Source organism: Nicotiana attenuata, unplaced genomic scaffold (assembly GCF_001879085.1).
Source record: "Nicotiana attenuata strain UT unplaced genomic scaffold, NIATTr2, whole genome shotgun sequence".
Taxonomy (NCBI): Eukaryota; Viridiplantae; Streptophyta; class Magnoliopsida; order Solanales; family Solanaceae; genus Nicotiana; species Nicotiana attenuata.
This window is the reverse complement of record NW_017673007.1, coordinates 73,433-93,094: the sequence shown is the minus strand read 5'-3', so window position 1 is coordinate 93,094 and position 19,662 is coordinate 73,433. Positions and strand designations below refer to the sequence as shown.

At 40.5% G+C, this 19,662-nt stretch overlaps 1 long non-coding RNA gene across 1 annotated transcript; it reads right to left on the bottom strand.

Annotated features, from left to right (window-relative positions):
- Nucleotides 1–5,289: 5,289 nt before the first annotated feature.
- Nucleotides 5,290–19,403, bottom strand: LOC109215171. The gene is made up of 3 exons (XR_002066317.1): nucleotides 19,317–19,403; nucleotides 5,483–5,537; nucleotides 5,290–5,395 (listed from the first exon to the last, which is right to left on the bottom strand). It is a non-coding gene; the product is annotated as an uncharacterized LOC109215171 (long non-coding RNA).
- Nucleotides 19,404–19,662: the final 259 nt, after the last annotated feature.

Here is a 19,662-nt window from a genome sequence, read left to right as displayed (position 1 = left end):
TGCATATGCCGATGACTCCCAAAAAACCCGCAAATGAGCAACTTTTGGCTTGAAACCGCTCCATGCCTCTTGTGGAATTTTTTCACAAACATTTTTGGTGTGACACCGATTTGATAAGTACACCGCACAAGCAACAGCTTCAGCCCAAAACTCTTTTGGCATATTTTTGCTCTTCAACATACTCCTCGCCATGTTGAGAATAGTTCGATTCTTTCTTTCCACGATGCCATTTTGCTGTGGTGATCTCGGAACTATCAAGTAATGACGAATTCCATTTTTCTCACATAAAATATTGAATTCATTTGAAGTGCATTTTCCACCATTATCGGATCTAAGTGACTTAATTTGATAGCCACTTTGCTTCTCCACCATGCTCTTAAACTTTTTGAAGGTTTCAAACACCTCCGATTTTGCCTTCAAAAAATAAACCCAAGTTTTTCGAGAAAAATCATCAATGAAAAGTAAAAAATAATTACTTTTACCAAGTGAAGATGGCTTGATAGGTCCGCACACATCCATGTGAATTAACTCGAGAGGGCATCTTGCTCTTGTTAAAGACTCTTTAGGAAAGCTTTTCCTTGCTTGCTTTCCAAAGAGACATCCTTCACAAAGTTGGTTGGGATGATCAATTGTTGGCAATCCATTCACCATGCTTTCCTTCTTCATCAACCTTAGGCTATCAAAATTCAAGTGACCAAATCTCATATGCCAAAGCCAAGATGAATCTTTGGCACATGAGAGCAAGCACCTCGAAACATCATTTTGAAGATATAAGATGAACATTTTATTATTAGCCATAGGTACTTTGGCTAACAATCTTCCCTTTTCATCTCTCATATACAACTTTTTGTCTTTCAAATGAATGTCATAATTTTTCTCCAAAAGTTGTCCCAAACTTAAAATATTACTTTTCATCACCGGCACATACAAAACATTGGAGATTAATTGATGACTTCCATCTTTTAAGCGAATTAAAATCGTACCTTTTCCTTTGATTTGAACTCGCGAAAAGTCTCCAAAAGTGATTGGGCCACCATTCAGCTCCTTACGCTCCACAAATAAATTTTTCTTTCCACAAATATGACTACTTGCACCGGAGTCAAGGTACCATTTGTTCTTTTCCACACTTTCTTCTCCTTTGCATGCAAGAAGTAGAGTGGCATCTTCATCTTTATTTTTGCTCTCCACAAAGTTGTTTTTCCCCTCTGAATTATCTTCACATTCCCAGGACAAATGTCCAAATTTATGACAAGTATAACATTCAACATTCAATTTGTCATACCTTCCTTGATTTTGTCTCCATCCTTTGCCTCTTCCACGACATCTTCTTTGACTATAGTCTTGGCTTTTATTGTCTCTATTTGGTCTTCCTCCTCTACTACGACCTCTTCCATTTCCACGACCTCTTTGCTGCGAACCACGCCTTTCATCTTTCTCCTTGAAGGAAAGTTTTGCTTGCAATGCCTTTTCAACCGATTCTTCTTTCGGTTTCTTCAATTTTTCTTCATGAGCTTGCAATGAACTCGAAAGTTCATCTATGGTCATGGTGTCCAAGTCTTTGGACTCTTCAATAGCAACAACAGTATAATCAAATTTTAAATCTAGGGATCGTAGTATTTTTGCAACGACCCTATCATCCTTCAACTCTTCACCATATCTTTTCATTTGATTGACAATAGCCAAAACTCTTGAAATGTAATCTGAAACAGATTCATTTTCTTTCATATGCAATAATTCAAACTCTCCTCTTAAGGTCTGGAGACGAACCTTTTTCACTTTGTCCAAACCTTTAAAGGAAGTTTGAAGAATGTCCCATGCTTGCTTGGAGGTTATCGCATTTGCAACCTTCTCGAACATCTTGTCATCCAAACCTTGATGGATGAGAGTGAGTGCCTTTTGATCTTTTTTATTTGTGGTTGCGGCATCATCCGCATGATCAACTCCAGACTCTACCGGTTCCCAAACATCATAGGCACCAAGCAAGGCCTTCATTCGAATACACCAATTCCCATATTTCTCTTTTGTGAGAATAGGAACTTGGAATGGTGTTCCATTAGTGTTTGTCATATTTTCTCCAAGTTTGGTTGTCTCTCAACATACCGACTCTGATACCAAATGTTAGAAATTTTGGGAGAGCAAGACAACTAAACAAACACTCAAAACTCACTATTAGAGAGGTGGAGGAAATGATGATTTCTATTCAACTTCACTTGCTCCAAATGGCTAGCATACATGAGTATTTATAGTAGAACTCCTACATGTATCTAGCCTAAACTTCATGTGTACATATTAATTAAGTCCACACATGTACACACTAGTCCATACATGCCTACACTAGTTCACACAAATTCACACATGTCCACACCTTGCTCTTTTCTAACTATATGTATGAAAACATTAAATTAATGTAAACAAATCTTAACAAATGTGGACAAATGGAAACAAGTTTATTACTCCCTCCGTTTCAAATTAAATGAGGTAGTTTGACTCGGCACGGAGTTTAAGGAAAAAAAAGAAAGACTTTTGAAATTTGTGGTGTTAAAAGCTTAAGGGGTAAAGTTTTGTAGGGCCATGACTTTTGTGTGGTTATAAAAGCTTCTCATTAAGGGTAAAATGGGTAAAATGAGGAGTTTAAAGTTGAATTATTTCCAAATTTAAAATTGTGTCATTTATTTTGGAACAGACTAAAAAGGAAAGTACCTCATTTAATATGAAACGTAGGGAAGGCTTACGGGATAGGGGCATACTCATATAAAAAATTTCCTAACTAAACCTATTGGGGTGATAGACCCGCGAAGCAAAAGCATTTTTCCTAGCATTGAACCTTACTTCAAAGACTGGAAAGCTTACAACACAGGTAATAGAGCGAAGCCTTAGGCTGATAAACTGATTGAAGGCAGACCAAGAGCATTACCTACGAGGATTTATTAGGATGGCTCAAAGACTGATTCGGTCTTTTCCTCAAAGGCGGATACGATTGAATTATACCCCCTCCATCCTTCGGAAGTGGAAGAAAGGGTACTCTAATTTGAATACATAGTTACAAGAATAGAATATTCCAAAGCATTCGCTTCTGAAAGAATTTGAACTAATTGTGCCACAGTTGAGCGTTTCTGTCCAATCGCTACATAGACACAATACAATGTCTCACTCTCAGAGGTAGCCCTTGAGTTCAGTTGCTTTTGGTTTAATATGGTATCGATAGCAATAGCAGTTTTTCCAGTTTGTCGGTCCCCGATTATAAGTTCTCGTTGACCACGACCTATAGGAACCAGGCTATCTACCGCTTTTAACCCTGTTTGCATTGAGTACTATTTTTAACAAAAGCTGAACTCATAAAGCTAAAGACAATTCAAATTTCAATCTAATACTGCAATGATCTATTACTGAAACTCACTACAAATACCAACAAAAATATGGAAGAACTAATTACACGCGAAAAGCATAAAACGATGAATCAGAATGCATGAACTTGAACAAGCCCTTTAGTTCATCACTTTGCAAAGTGGAAACAAGAAATCATCTGATTTTGTCACAAAAAGTGGTCCACTAATGTAATAATGCATATGAACTGCTGGTAAATCTCCTTTTAAAATTTTAGCAACAAAGGAGGAAGGCAGTCATGTGAAATATGTATGGAGGTACTATTATATATTTATATTGGTATGGAAGATTCTATTTCTTTTATTAATATTTTTTCTCTGAATAGGATTACACGTGGCAAGACAGGGTAATTGCATTTTTGATGGCGATGTGTGGGTGAAATATCAAAGGCCATAGTTGTGTGTCCCTTCTTGCAATTAGACTGCTAAAAAAGGGTTATTATCACTTTTACCCCGCATTATAAATTATTTATATTTGATAGTCGAAAAAATGTATTAACTTATATAATTTTTATATATAATATACAAAATGTATATATATTTATCCAAAAAAAAAATATAAAAAATTTACATATTTTTTCGATTAAAGTGATGAAATGTTACTGTTTTCGTTCGCTAGAGTGCAAGAGATTAGTGGTAAAATATCCAAATTCTGCAGCAGTCACAAGTTTATTGGCTCGCTAAAGTAAAATGTTTCTCATTTTAACTTTCAGCAACATATATTAAGTGTTTTGTCATTCAAAAAGACACACAAGCTATGGTTAGGAACAGGGGCACACCTCATTAAGGTGACATCATACCTGCCCACCTCTTCCAAGAGTACCAGGTATATATGCTGAACGCTGTGTCATTGGTGGTTGTCCACCAGGAGTTGATGGCAAGTAAGGACTTGGAGCATTACTGCATGGAGTAAAGAAAATGGAATTATATTCTTCATTCAAAGATCCAAAACGACAATGTAACTCTCCTTTTTGACTCCTGAAAAAGGAAACTTTGGTTACTGTATGCGAAACCCATTGTCTCTCAGGCTCCCAGCATATTGTAATTACCTCTACGAGTGTTGGTAGTAGGTGCTTGATACGCCGTTGAACAAGGACTACCTACTCCTGATACGCCGTTGAACGAGGATTAGACAACTGAAAAATGAAAAAAGGAATGATGTTTTAACTTCAATACCAACAACATGGGGTGATTTGTGTGGTGTCCAATTTATGGAAGGACTTGGTTCTTCTAAGTGTTCCTTAACCTTCTATTGCAGAAATAGTAAATGCGAAAAGCAAAGAACACAAGTATTTTACGTGGAAAACACTTGGCTCAAAAGGTGAAAAAACCACGACCTACTTCTCAGTAGGATTTTCCCAAACTCTCCACTAATCATTGAGCCAAAAACTGCATTTACAAAATACTTTTGTAAACCTAGGATTAACTCTAATCCTGTTGTGGCAAACAACCTCTAACAGTTGCAATAACTTCAAGTTAACTCTAACTTGAATACTCTGAGTACCTATTACAATTGCCTTTAGATAAACCTGAAAGGTACAATATGAAAACACCTACTACAATTTAACTAGAATAAAAGACGGTTCATGTAGCTTTAGGTTTGCACACTTGAATCACACACGAACTGCTTGCAAAAAGCCTTGCTATTTTGCTCTCAGTTCACGTTTAACTTCTGCGTTTGTGCGTAACCTGTAAAGTGAGAACATCCAACAATTTACAGAGTTAGTAGATGAAGAAATAACTAAAGTTCTAATGTTACTCTTCCTTGGTGGAAGAGTTCTAGTTGATCTCAACTTCTAACTCCTTCCCTATCTTGGATAGTGTTCTCTTTGATTAAGGAGTCCTTCTCCTTATCAATTATTCAACCTTTTCGATTAGGAGATATCAAATATACCAAGTTAAGCTTGTCTCCTTCACGTGCATCCCACATGCTCGAATCTGCCCGTTTCTATGCACACAGGGGATAAACCTAGTTCATGCCTGAACTTCCTTTGTCAATCTTCAAGACAAACCTTCACTTGGGCCAACAAGGAATCATCACAATCACATCAGAAGAGAACACTCCATTTATACATAAACAAAGTGGAAAAAGTGAAAACCTGATATTCCGGACTTGACCCCCAAGAAGCAGTGTTTCCAACTTCTCAATTGTACCTAGCATTTTGCCATTGCAACCAGTTAATATCAAGAAAATGGAACTGCAACTCACAAAATCTATGACAACAACAGTAACAAACTGAAATAGCAAGATTGTAATCTAAAGGGAGAGCATGCCACCTAAAGTGTAATCATTAACACAAAAGAAGACCAAAAATCTGCACTTTACTGTAGCCAGCTAAATGCACAAAGGCTTTCAAGTACAAGACCATAACCCTGATCCTCACCCATCTTTTATATGAGAAAAGAACTTTCAGGTATACAAAGAGAAGAAATTCACACACTAATGTGTGCAGACAGATCCACATTTCCCCAATCTAAAACCATAGAAGAGACATGACTGTCACATTTTATGTGAAGACATAGCTATTTTCATTTCTTCAAGGATGATATCAATTAGTTTAGGTCAAATAAGAACTAGGCAGGTTACATGGCCTTTACTACTTCTATTTTCAAGACACTAAGCCATTTGGATTATTTTCTCCGATGATACAACATAATGTTATTGTCACACACAATAGATCTTGTCACAGGGTAATTCACAGGAAAGTCTGTGTTCAATAGGTCCTTCCCTTGTTTCTATTCCGTGAGCGACCTATTTTGATAACAATGAACAAGTTCTTTAAAGGGAGCCTATAACCTTAGGACTCTTTAGAGAGAGTCCCAAATCTCTTGTTTTTTATATAAATCTTGTCTGCCCTTTTTATTCCTTCTGTCTCTTTAAATAAATAGAGACTCTTCTTACAAAGCTATTAAGCAGAACTAGGAGTCTAAGAATATAAGAAATCTACTCAAATAAGAACTCTAGTAAAATTAAACTACTGACTATTTAATGCCCAACAAATATCTGCCACGTACATCTGATGTTCAGATCTACTTATCCTCTTTGACGTTGCTATTTTTCTCAACTCGAGGACTGATATGTGGCTATAATTCATGGTTTAACACATTATTCGCCTTGCATTTTTATACGCTTTAATGATAAATTACACTTTATTTGCGTGTAATAGGGTCCATTTTATGTGAGGTGAATTGGAGATGAAAGTAGAAGAAAAAAGGAGATCTACAAGTCGAAAGCGTGCGCGAGAGCAGTGAATGAGAGAACCTGGCGACGCCAGACTTGAAGCTGGCGTTACGCTGGCGATGCAAGGCTTGAAGCTGGCGTTAGGCTGGCGATGCAAGGCAAAAGCCAAGCAGAACCAGGCGTTAGACCTGGCGACGCCAGGCCTGGGGCCAGGTCCACCAGGCGTTAGGCTGGCGACGCCAGGCCTGGGCGATATCCAGTCCGAGTTTTGAAGATTTAGTTTGTTTCCCGGCTTGACTAGGATTTGACCTACACGTTTAGGCCGTGTCCTAAACATATAAATAGACCCAAAAATGCCACTTTGAAGGACCTTTGCAACCGTAGAAAAGGATAGCTCGTGGAACACGTGTTGGGAGTTAGAATCATCGATTTCTACATCCCTTTATCCTTATTTTGTAATTTAATTATGCAAATTACTTTGGATATTGTTACTATGAGTATGAGTAGCTGAACTCCTAATCTAGGGTTTTGATGGAACCTGTTGGAGGATGATTTTCTTGTTACGTTAATATAGATTTGCCATAGTATTCTCTATATTTGTTCAACTATATGCCTATTGCTGTTGATTGAAGGGCCCTCAATTAACTATTCCTATTTAGTATGTATTACTCGAGAGAGAGTACATATTTAGGTAGTTGTTGAACAATATCACTCCTAACGTATATGAGGGATCAATACGAAGGGTTTAAAGGTGGGATTAGGGATAACGAAATCTTGCTCCGATCTGAGTGAGCTATACTTAAGGCCAGCTAGCGTAATTCGGGAGAATATGTCTAGTATATTGTGGTAATTACTCGGAAGAGAGTTACGACAGTCAGAGTGCTCATGATAGATAGAGAAGACTTAGGCAAATTTATAGAAAACGTAGCGAAAAGGAGTCCGACAATAGGGGAAATCAGAACCTTAGATCATTTCAATTCTTGTCTACAACTCGTTCGTAGTTAGTTCTTATTTGTTGCATTTTTATTACGTAATATTTTAGTTAGTAAACATCCAATTTATTGCTTAAATATTTTTGAAGATTGAATACGTGAATTTGTGTGAGTCCAATAGCTGTTTTTAATAGGTTAATTCCCTGTGGGATTCGACTCCGGACTTGTTAACCGGAATATATTTACAACGACCGCTTTGTCCTTTTTATAATGCATAGTTTGGCGTGATCAAATTTTGGCGTCGTTGTCGGGGAATTAACGGTGTTATTAATTGCAGCTAAAAGAAGTGCTAAAACTCTTAGTGTAGTCAATTTTCTTCAATTCAAACTAAATACATTGAAATTCTAACGTTTGTAGTCTTAGGTGTTACATGTGCATGCCTATAAACTCCTCAAGAACTTGTGAATTGTTCGAAGCATTATCAGATCCTGAGAAAGTTTTCAAGGCATTGAATCGTGCAAACAAGAAAGGCAAACAACAACAGAACTCAACAGAATAAATCGAACCAGACATGGGAGACGAAGTAAACAACAGAAATAATGGGAATGACCCGAACAATCAGGGCGTGATGCCTCTTGTGCCAGAAGCATCATTATACGGCTGGGCACAACCCACCACCGACAACCTAGAAACCGCAATTGCAGTCCCTCAGATACAAGCAGAATCATTTCAAATCACAAACAACATGCCGCATTTGTTGCAGAACAAGGGACTGTTCTCAGGGTCATACGTTGAAGATCCTCAGCAGCATCTGAAGAATTTCCTGTCGATATGTGTCACTCAAAGGCAACCTAATGTGACACCGAAAGCAATAAGGCTGTTGTTGTTTCCATTCTCGGTGACGGGAGAGGCTCAGACTTGGCTTAATTCACTCCCCATAAACTCCATCACTACTTGGGATGAATTAGTCAAGCAATTTATGAACAAATACTACCCACCTAATAAGACTGCTAAGCAAATTGATGAGATATTGAGCTTCAGGCAGAAACCAACAGAAATATTACAAGAAACATGGGAGAGGTTCAAGGGTATGCAGATTAAGTGTCCACATCATGGCATTCCGGAGCAGATATTGAGGCAAAGGTTTTACATGGGATTGGCAGACAGCTTAAAGGCCAATGTTGATGCTTCAGCAGGTGGAGCATTTTTTAGCAAAACATTTAGAGAAAGCAAGATCCTACTTGACAAGATGGCCCAAAAAGTCAGGATGGATGACAAGAGACTCTCCAATCAATCCTGCAGTTCATTCAGTGGCTTTAGACCCAATTAACTCCATAGCTGAAAATATGGCCACTCTAGTGACACAAATGAGTATCCTCACCAAAAAGATAGATGAATCAGGCCAGAAGCAGCAAGTACACATAGTTGACGCAACTAATGGGGGCTTATGTACACCATGCATTAACCAACCATATGTGTGCTCGTGGAGTGCTGAAGGTGACAACCAGCATTATCAGGAAGATATGAACTATGTGGCCAACTATGGGGGACAGAGGCAAAGTGGTCAGAATTGGGGTCAGCAGAATTAACAATACAGACCAGCACAACAGCAGTACAATAACAACAACAATCCTAGAGCTATGCGACCATAGGGTCAAGTGATGCCCTACCAAAGGCAATAGGGTTACAACCAGCAAAATCAGCAGCAGGCTTATCAACAACCTCAACAACAATAGATTGTGAGACAAGATGATGGGTTTGCTGAACTTAAGGGAATGATGCAACAATTGATCGGGTCTAATGGAAAAATAACTGAAAGAGTAGATTCACATGAATCAACGATAAAGGGTATTGAGATTCAATTAGGACATTACCTGCAGACACACAAATCAACCCAAAAGAGCAGGGCCCAAAACAGCTTATGGCAGTGAGTCTACGAAATGGTACAGACCTAGATTTGGAGCAAGAAATGGCTCGTGAAAACCGACCTACTGAAACACTTGTGCCAGTACCCATTGAGATAAATGAATCAATAGGGTTAACTGAAGTGACGGTACAACATGCACATGAGAACGCCAACAAAGAAATAGAGGTTGCGAAAGAGACTGAGGTAGCACAAGAAACGATAGTAGAAGCAGCGCCTGAGCAAGACAAAACTCAAATCACAGGGAAAAAGCGACCTCCAGCACCATTCCCACAGAGATTGGCCAAGTATCAGAAAGATGAGCAGTATAAGAAATTCTTGGAGATGTTGAAGCAAATTCAAGTGACATTCCATTTATTGACGCCTTAAAGGAGATGCCTGGTTATGCAAAACCGATGAAGGACTTGATGTCTCGTGAGTTCGACTTTCAAGACTTGGCCACGATTACACTGACTCAGACTTGCAGTGCTGTTGTGATGAGACCCATAGCTGAGAAACTGTGTGACCCAGGGAGTTTCACAATTCCATACACAATAGGCAACTATGTATTTGCTAAGGCACTTTGTGATTTGGGGGCAAGCATAAACCTGATGCCCCCGGCAATCATTGGAAGATCTAGACCCACGTCCATGTTACTACAGCTGGTTGACCGAACAGTGAAGAGGCCCTCTGGCATTCTTGATAACGTATTAGTACAGGTAGGGAAGTTTGTGTTCCCAGCAGATTTAATCATTCTTGACTGTCGGGTTGACGAGGAAATTCCCATAATTTTGGGAAGACCATTCTTGGCCACTGGGAGAGCTTTAATTGACTGTGAAACTGGAGAGCTCAAAATGAGATTAAATGATGAAGAGATAACATTCAACGTGCAGAAATCTATGCGGCGACCAAGTGAATTTGCTAACTGCTTTCTAATAGATGCCGTGGATGTAATTTTGGAGGAGGAAGATGAGACATTGAACACTAAAGACCCCCTAGCAGCCCGTCTCATGAACTTAGATGAAGCAAATGGAGAGGACTTGGCGGAGTGGGTACTTGCTCTTGAAGGCCAAGGTTTTTGGAGAAGGGAGCTCGAATTTGAACCTTTGCACTTAGAGGAAAGGAAAACTCCTCCAGCTAAGACATCGATAGAAGAGCCACCAAAGTTGGAACTGAAGCCACTACCACCTCATCTCAGGTACGCCTTCTTAGGACCTAACTCAACTTTACTTGTTATTATCTCATCTCGTTTGTTAGATGTGCAGGCAGAACAACTTTTGCAGGTAGTGATGGAATGCAAGACTGCAATTGGTTGGACCATTGCAGATATTAAGGGTATCAGCCCGACATTTTGTATGCATAAGATTTCACTGGAAGATGGGCACAAACCTTCAAGAGAACATCAAAGAAGGCTGAACCCCAACATAAAGGAAGTGGTGAAGAAAGAAGTAATTAAGTGGTTAGATGCGGGAATCATATTCCCCATCTCTGACAGCAACTGGGTTAGCCCAGTTTAGTGTGTGCCAAAAAAGGGCGGTATGACGGTAGTGAAAAATGAGAAGAACGAATTGATCTCAACACGAACAGTCACAGGTTGGCGAATCTGTATGGATTACAGAAAGTTGAACTTGGCTACCCGGAAAGACCATTTCCCACTGCCATTCATTGATCATATGCTAGATAGATTGGCAGGGAGGTCCCACTTCTGCTTTTTGGATGGATACTCAGGGTATAATTAGATCTCTATCGCCCCGGAAGACAAAGAGAAAATATCGTTCACCTTCCCTTATGGTATCTATGCCTTTCGGAGGATGTTGTTTGGCCTATGCAACACACCCGCCACATTCCAAAGGTGCATGGTGGTCATCTTCACAGATATGGTAGAGGAAATAATGGAGGTTTTCATGGATGACATCTCAGTGGTGGGGAACTCATTCGATGATTGCCTTATGAACTTGAGAAGAGTATTGAAGAGGTGTATCGAGACTAATCTGGTACTCAACTGGGAAAAGTGCCATTTCATGGTACAAGAAGGTATAGTCTTAGGGCACCTAGTGTCGAGTAAAGGCATTGAGGTGGATCGTGCAAAGGTTGATGTGATCGAAAAGCTTCCACCACCCACTTCCATCAAAGCAATCAGAAGTTTCCTTGGGCACGCCGATTTCTATAGGAGATTTATAAAAGATTTTTCCAAAATTTCTAACCCTATGTGCAAATTGCTTGAACAAGATCACCCTTTTGTGTTTTTTGATGACTGCAGGGTAGCGTTTGAGGAATTGAAGAAGAGACTGGTAACATCAACTATCATAGTTGCCCCTGACTGGGAGAAACCATTTGAGCTGATGTGTGATGCGAGTGACTATGCTGTGGGAGCAGTTCTTGGGCAGCGAAAAGACAAATTCATGCATCCAATATACTACGCAAGTAGAACTCTGAGTGGTGCCCAACTAAATTACACGGTGACCGAGAAGGAGATGCTAGCAGTGGTGTTCGCATTTGACAAATTCAGGTCATACCTGATAGGTTCGAATGTAATTGTTTATACTGACCATACTGCTCTCAGGTACTTAATCGAGAAGAAGGAGTCAAAGCCGTGCCTGATTCGATGGGTGCTACTGCTGCAAGAATTTGACTTGGAAATCCGTGACCGAAAGGGAACGGAAAATCAAGTGGCTGATCACTTGTCTAGGCTGGAAGGAGCTGAGAAGAAGGTTGAGGTGGAGGAGATTGTGGTTGAGGTGGAGGAGATTGTGGAAACTTTCCCGGATGAACAACTATTATCCACGAGCCTTGAGGAAGCCCCATGGTATTCTGACATTGCAAACTACCTGGCGAGCGGTATTGTTCCTTATGACATGTCCTCTATCCAAAAGAAAAAGTTCTTTCGTGATTATCGCATGTATTATTGGGATGAGCCTTGTCTGTTCAGGATTTGTGTTGATAACATGATCCGGAGATGTATCCCCGAGGTAGACCAATCTTGTATTTTGCAGGCATGTCACGTGTCACCATATGGTGGCCATTTCGGGGGAGTAAGGACAGCTGCGAGAGTCTTGGAGTCGGGCTTCTACTGGCCGACATTGTTCAAAAATGCACACTTATGGGTAAAGGGTTGTGATGAATGCTAACGAACCGGGAATATTTCGCGCCGACATGAGATGTCTAGAACCCAATTCAGGAGGTAGAAGTGTTTGATGTATGGGGAATCAATTTCATGGGGCCTTTCGTCAGCTCATATGGCAACAAGTACATACTCATCGTTGTGGACTACGTATCCAAATGGATGGAGGCTGCAGCGGTCCCTACAAATGATGCAAAGGGGGTAATTGGCTTTTTGAGAAAGAACATATTCACCCTATTTGGCACTCCAAGGGCAATAATTAGTGACGGAGGCACTCACTTTTGTAATTGATCCTTCGCGAAGTTGTTAGAAAAGTATGACGTACGCCACAAGGTTGCCACCCCATATCATCCACAAACGAGTGGGCAAGTGGAAGTTTCGAACAGAGAGATAAAGAGTGTGTTGACAAAGACTGTGAATGCTACTAGAACAAATTGGGCGAGAAAGTTAGATGATGCACTCTGGGCCTATCAAACCGCTTTCAAAACTCCGATCGGCATGTCGCCATACAAGTTGGTGTTTGGGAAGGCGTGTCACTTACCGGTGGAGTTGGAGCATAGAGCTTTGTGGGCATTAGGGCAGTTGAATCTCGATATAGAAGCTGTAGGTACGAGTAGAGTCACAGAGTTGCACGAGCTTGATGAGTTTTGATACCACGCTTTTGAGAGCACAAGATTATACAAGGAGAGAATGAAGATGATACATGAAAAAAAAATTCTTGAGCGGAGTTTTAAACCCGACAATAGGGTATTGCTATACAATTCAAGACTAAGGTTATTTCTGGGCAAATTAAAGTCAAGATGGTCAGGACCATTTCGTGTGGTAGAGATTCATCCCACTAGTGCCGTAGAGATTGCTGCATAAAATGACTCTCGCAAGTTCAGAGTCAATGGGCACAGGTTAAAACATTATGCAGGCATGGATAAAGCAAAGGTAGTGTCAGTGACTCATTTGATCGAGCCACCGATGTTGAGCATACCTTAAATGCGCTTACCTGCATCATGTTGCGACGTTAAATCAGGCACTTCATGGGAGGCAACCCATTAGACTGTTGTATTCGTCGTGCCACGATGTTAACTAAGGCGCTCGTTGGGAGGCAACCCAATTCGTAGTTGATTTTTAGTGTAGTTAGAATTTTTCTTTTTGTTTTTAGGTACTAACAAGTTTGCAGGTGAGTTTGAGCAAGTCGAACAGGGTTTCAGCGTCACCTGACGGACACTAGGCGATAATCCTGGCGCCACCTGGGTAAAGCCAGGTACACCAGGTGCTGGCGCTGGGGCTGGCGACGCCAGGATAAAGCCAGGCAAAGCTGGCGCTGGGGCTGGCTACGCTAGGATAAATCCAGGAAAAGCTGGCGCTGGGGCTGGCGATGCTAGGGTAACGCCAGGCAAGGCTGGCGCTGGGGCTGGCGACGCTGGGGTAACACCAGGTACTGGGCTTGGCGGCTCCAGGTAAGTTATTTTGGCCAGTTTAATTTTTTCCCCCTTATTTTAGTCGAACCTCCCCACTTACACGCCCTAAACACTGACCAAAATACAAAAACCCTAACCTAACTTACCCCAAATACACATCAAGCTCAAAAACAAGAAAATTCTCAAGCACTCACAGCATCCTCACCTCTTTGCTCTCAACCCACACACTACACAATTTTGCTCACCCACACACACCAACCAGTAGATTTCCATCGTTATCTCTCCCATCCCCATTGAATTCAAGCTTAGTTTTACTCATTCTCAGGCAACTCCCTCCTCTCAAAAGCTTCAAAGGTATGATTTTATCTCTTTCCTTGAAATTTCGAGTTGGGTACAGGTATACAATTACACACAAAAGTTGGTGGTTGCTCTTCACTGTAGTATCGTGTTTGTGTGCCCCAACCCCATGAACCCCATAGGAATGGTGCAGCGATTGTAAAAACATGTGGTAGTACGGAACCCCCAAACCGATTTGGGAGGATGAGGCAATCACTCATCTCCATAAGCACTCCCATGGCACTAGTGCTTGTTAAGTGTTTGATATAATGCCTCAATGGCATTCTTTGTCCCCAATGGAGCCCAATCCCGGGATTAATAGACTAGTGTTACGTAGTCATTCACAACGTTAAAATCTTAAGTTTGGGGTGGCTCACGGGTATCCCATGTGTTGTTTTTTGATTCTAATATTAAGAAGATACGAGGTGAGGTCTGAGTAACCTCAGAAAGTTGGGCAAGATTATGTGTGTAGTGTGTAATGCAGTTTTATCTGACTAGTGCTTATTTGTGTAGGAACGAAGTTGCCTCCCAGAAAAGACACAGGCAAAGAAAAGGCCACTTCAACTGCCCCATCTAAAGCAAAGGCGACCTTCGCACCTCCTCTAAAGAAGAGAAAAGGGGGAAAAGCTACCTCTAGTCTGAGTGGAGCACAAGTCGTGGTAGCTGTAGCTGCCATGCGTCCACAACCCCAAGGACAATGGAAGTTTGGCATAAACAGCATATCCCCACATACGAAGGATTGGTACAGGCGCTGTAGTCCTAAACATGTCCATCTGGAAGCAGCCATCCAGGAACGTAGCTTGAAAGCGAAGTATCAGGCAATTTGGAGAGGCATGCAGGATTTGGGGTTAAGCTATGTTTTTATGAACACAGGGGACATCAATCTCAACCTGGTTTGGGAATTCTATGCAGGGTTTGACCCACAGGATACTGAACAACTAGTGCCAATTCGTGGACGCTTGATAGATTTTTCAGCCACATCTATATGCGACATTTTAGGTGTGCCAAATGTTCCTGTGGAGCCATTGGACCAATTCATTTTCCGGTCTACATATTGAGAGCTGAGACACACGCTTTGTGGTGTCGACTCTACGGCTGCGAGGGTCCGGGATAAGGTAACAAACCATCACAAGAGATTCCCTAAGAAGAAGATGAAGGCGGAGGCTCAGGTGTGGCTTAAACTGATAAACGCACGGCTCCTACCGTGCAATCATGACACGCTAGTTAGCCGTGAGAGGACATGTGTGCTATACTTCCTTATGACAGGTCAACGGGTGAATGTGGGTCATCTGATCCGCTACCAGATGTCATCAGTAAGAACGAGTAAGAAAGTTGATCGAATGCCATTTGCTAACTTCTTGACTCAGTTCTTAAGGCACGAGGGGGTTGAGGAGGAGCCTGAGTTTGACCACACCATCGATCAGCCCATCCGACAAATGGACATCACTAATCTCCGGCTGAAAGAAGAGACTGCTATGCCATCATTGACAGGTGCTGAGTGCAATGCGCGTGATGATAGTGTTATGGACCATCTCTATGGGATGATGGATTTGCAGCTGAGGATAGGGGGTCAGTCGGCCACATCTAAGGAGAGGACATAATTGGAGCACTGGTACTCTCTTAATGCTCGTGCCCAGTAGCTGGTTGGGTTAGGAGATAGATACAGACTCCTCGATAATGAGGATATCAACACACCTGAGCAGTCTAAGGCTGAGCTAGAGCAATCAAATGGTTAGGGAGATGATGATGAGGAGGAGGACGAACATGATGAAGAGTGGAGAGCATCAGAGGATGAAGACGCTGCTTGATCAGGGAGTTTCCTTGCACCCTACTCTTTTCATTTCTTGTTTTGTCAATTTGTGCATGCACTGAGGACAATGTATGATCTAAGTGTGGGGTGGGAACTTGTAGAAATTAGTAGTTGTAGTTGTTTTCTTTGTTGTTTTAGTAAGAGTTGTTTTTGTTAGCTAGTTGTTTTAAGAATTTTTTTTCTTGTTAGTTGTTTTTAGTCAGAAAAAAAACATATAAATGTTGGACTCTTCCCGACGATGGATCTCCTAGACAATTTTCTTGAGGGAAGTAAGTCTAAAGAAAATACCAAAAAGATTTTTTTGTGTAGGTAGTGTAGTAATTCCTCCTTGGTTTTTCTTTGGGCCGCGGTTCTTTTCCAAGGGTTTTTAGTTGAACCGGGTGTAGTTAGTTTTAATTTTAGGAGTAGAAACCACGTGGCTATGCATTTTATCGCATCAATATCTCTGAGCTTTGTGATGTCTTGAGAATAGCCAGTACTCTGGTTGTGACGCTTAGGCTCAATTTTTGACTCTAGTATAAGTACCTTAAATTGTAGATTCTTAAATTTGCTTAACTGCTTTGACTGGAGTGTCGTGATGAAAACCAACCTTGAATGAGTTATGTGCCATGTCTGTGTGAGGTTTGTGTGTATTCTATGTATTGCATTTGATGTCTAGAACTTGCCCCGTGTGTGTGCAAAGCGAAATAGTAGTCTTGTTCAGTCTGAGAAGTAATATATGCGGTTCTTTGTTAAGCCAGATATATATAGAGTACCCACATAAATGTTATGTATCGTAGTTAACCCCTTTGAGCCTATAATCTTCTTTCTTTGGTAACCACATTACAAGCCGTACCCTTTTGTTTGAATCGACCATATATTTGAACCATGTCACCTCTCATGAGCACTTGAATTGTGATGAATTATGGAAAAGTTAAAGTGTGGGGTGGTGGGTTGGCTTTTGAGTGGAACAAGTGAAATAAGGAGAAAGGTGCACTGTTTGAAAGAAAACAATGTGTCAATAAAAGCCATTTGGATAGAAAAGAAAAAAAGGAAAGAAACAAAATATAATAGCTGAAGTGTATGAAAAATAATTCTTGATGGTGGTGGCTTTTGATATACTGGTGCTCAAAGAAGTATGGGGTAAAATATAGTGAAGTTAAGGTGGAGATTTGGTTTGACATAAGTATGAGCTTGAAGGTTAAAGTGTTTGTATTAAAGTATTAAGGGAGATGTAGTCACTTATATCCAAATGTATCCTACCCGACCCACAACCTACATTACAACCAATGAAAGTCCTATTTGATCTTAGACTGAATGAACTCGATTAATAGAGTATTACACTACGGGCAAGCTTATGGTGCATATGAAGGTTATTTCTGAGAGCGCGTGAATTTTTCCTATCTTGAGTTCCTACGTTATTAAAATTAATTGTGTGTGGAACTAAGCTCTTTGATTGGGTGAGGGCACATGATTCATAAAGGAAAGGTAATTTGTTGACTTCCATGTTAGAGTAAGTAAGTAAATTGTGAATAAGGCATGGTATTTGTGAGTCGAATCGTGAGGCGAGGATATCACACCTTTGTGCTTAAACTATTTTAAAGATTCTTGGTATAATGAGTTAAGGGAATTGCCTAATAGGTTGTGCCTATGAGTGTAGTTTGATTGCTCGAGGACGAGCAATGTTTAAGTGTGGGGTATTGATGTGTGGCAATAATTCATGGTTTAGCACATTATTCCTTGCATTTTTATACGCTTTAATGATAAATTACACTTTATTTGCGTGTTATAGGGTCCATTTTATGTGTAGATGAATTGGAGATGAAAGTAGAAGCAAAAGGAGACCTACAAGTCGAAAGCGTGCGTGGGAGCAGTGAATGAGAGAACCTGGCGATGCCAGGCTTGAAGCTGGCGTTAGGCTGGCGATACAAGGCAAAGTCCAGGCTTGAAGCTGGCTTTAGGCTGGAGATGCAAGGCAAAAGCCAAGCAGAGCCAGGAATTAGACCTGGCGACGCCAGGCCTGGGGCCAGGCCTACCAGGCGTTAGGCTGGCGACGCCAGGCCTGGGCGAGATCCAGTCCAAGTTTTGAAGACTTAGTTCGTTTCCCGGCTTGATTAGGATTTGACCTACACATTTAGGTCTTGTCCTAAACATATAAATAGACCCAAAAATGCCACTTTGAAGGACCTTTGCAACCGGAGGAAAGGATAGCTCGTGGAACACCTGTTGGGAGTTAGAATCATCGATTTCCACATCCGTTTATCCTTATTTTGTAATTTAATTATGCAAAATACTTTGGATATTGTTACTATGAGTATGAGTAGCTAAAATCCTAATCTAGGGTTTTGATGGAACCCGTTGAAGGATGATTTTCTTGTTACGTTAATATAAATTTGCCATAGTATTCTCTCTATTTGTTCAACTATATGCTTATTGCTGTTGATTGAAGGGCCCTCAATTAACTGTTCCTATTTAGTATGTATTGCTCGAGAGAGAGTACATATTTAGGTAGTTATTGAACAATATCACTCCTAACGTATATGAGGGATCAATATGAAGGGTTTAAAGGTGGAATTAGGGATAACGAAATCTTGCTTCGATCTGAGTGTGTTGTACTTAAGGCCAGCTAGCGTAATACGGGAGAATATGTCTAGTATATTGTGGTAATTACACAGGAAAGAGTTACGATAGTCAGAGTACTCATAATCGATAGAGACAACTTAGGCAAATTTATAAAAAACATAGCGGAAAGGATTCTGACAATAGGGGAAATCAAAACCTTCAATCATTCCAATTCTTGTCTACAACCCGTTCGTAGTTAGTTCTTATTTATTGCATTTTATTACGTAATATTTAGTTAGTGAAAATCCAATTTATTACTTAAATATTTCTGAAGATTGAATACGTGAATTTGTGTGAGTCCAATAGCTGTGTTTAATTGGTTAATTCCCTGTGGCATTCGACTTCGGACTTGTTAACCGGAATATATTTACAACGACTGTTTTGTTTTTTTTATAAGGCATAGTTGGGCGTGATCAAGGACCTTGCCTTGAATAAACTTTACCCATGAATGAGTCTGTAACACATACCTAGGTGGACTAATTGGGTTCCATGCTCTGTCAGGCATCAACTTCCTCATGCCATCATGGATAGGTGTTGTTATGGATGAAAATAACCAAAAATCTAAGCTAAGGTCAAACATATGAAAAAGAAAACTAGATGAAGAACACCATTGCAACAAAGAAGAAGAAAAATGGACCTCCAGGATCTCTCATGGGTGTCATTGATGGATGAAGCGGAGTCCTCGAAGGATGTGATGGTGTTTCACTTCCGAAACCATATCTATATTGTTCCCTAGAAACATAGAAATAATAAGACAATGAACACTCAATAACTCAAAGGTTGCGACAGAAATATACTTACCGGAACGCTGTGGAAACACCATCATTATCCGCAATATGATTGCGATCAACTGCAATAAACATAGCAGTCAACAATGAATGTTAAGCAATCAACAGTTGGAAAACAAAACTTCAAAAAAGGAAAAATCTGCGAAATTTGGATGATGGTGTCCATAAAAGGGGATTCAATTAAGCTTCCCTCCA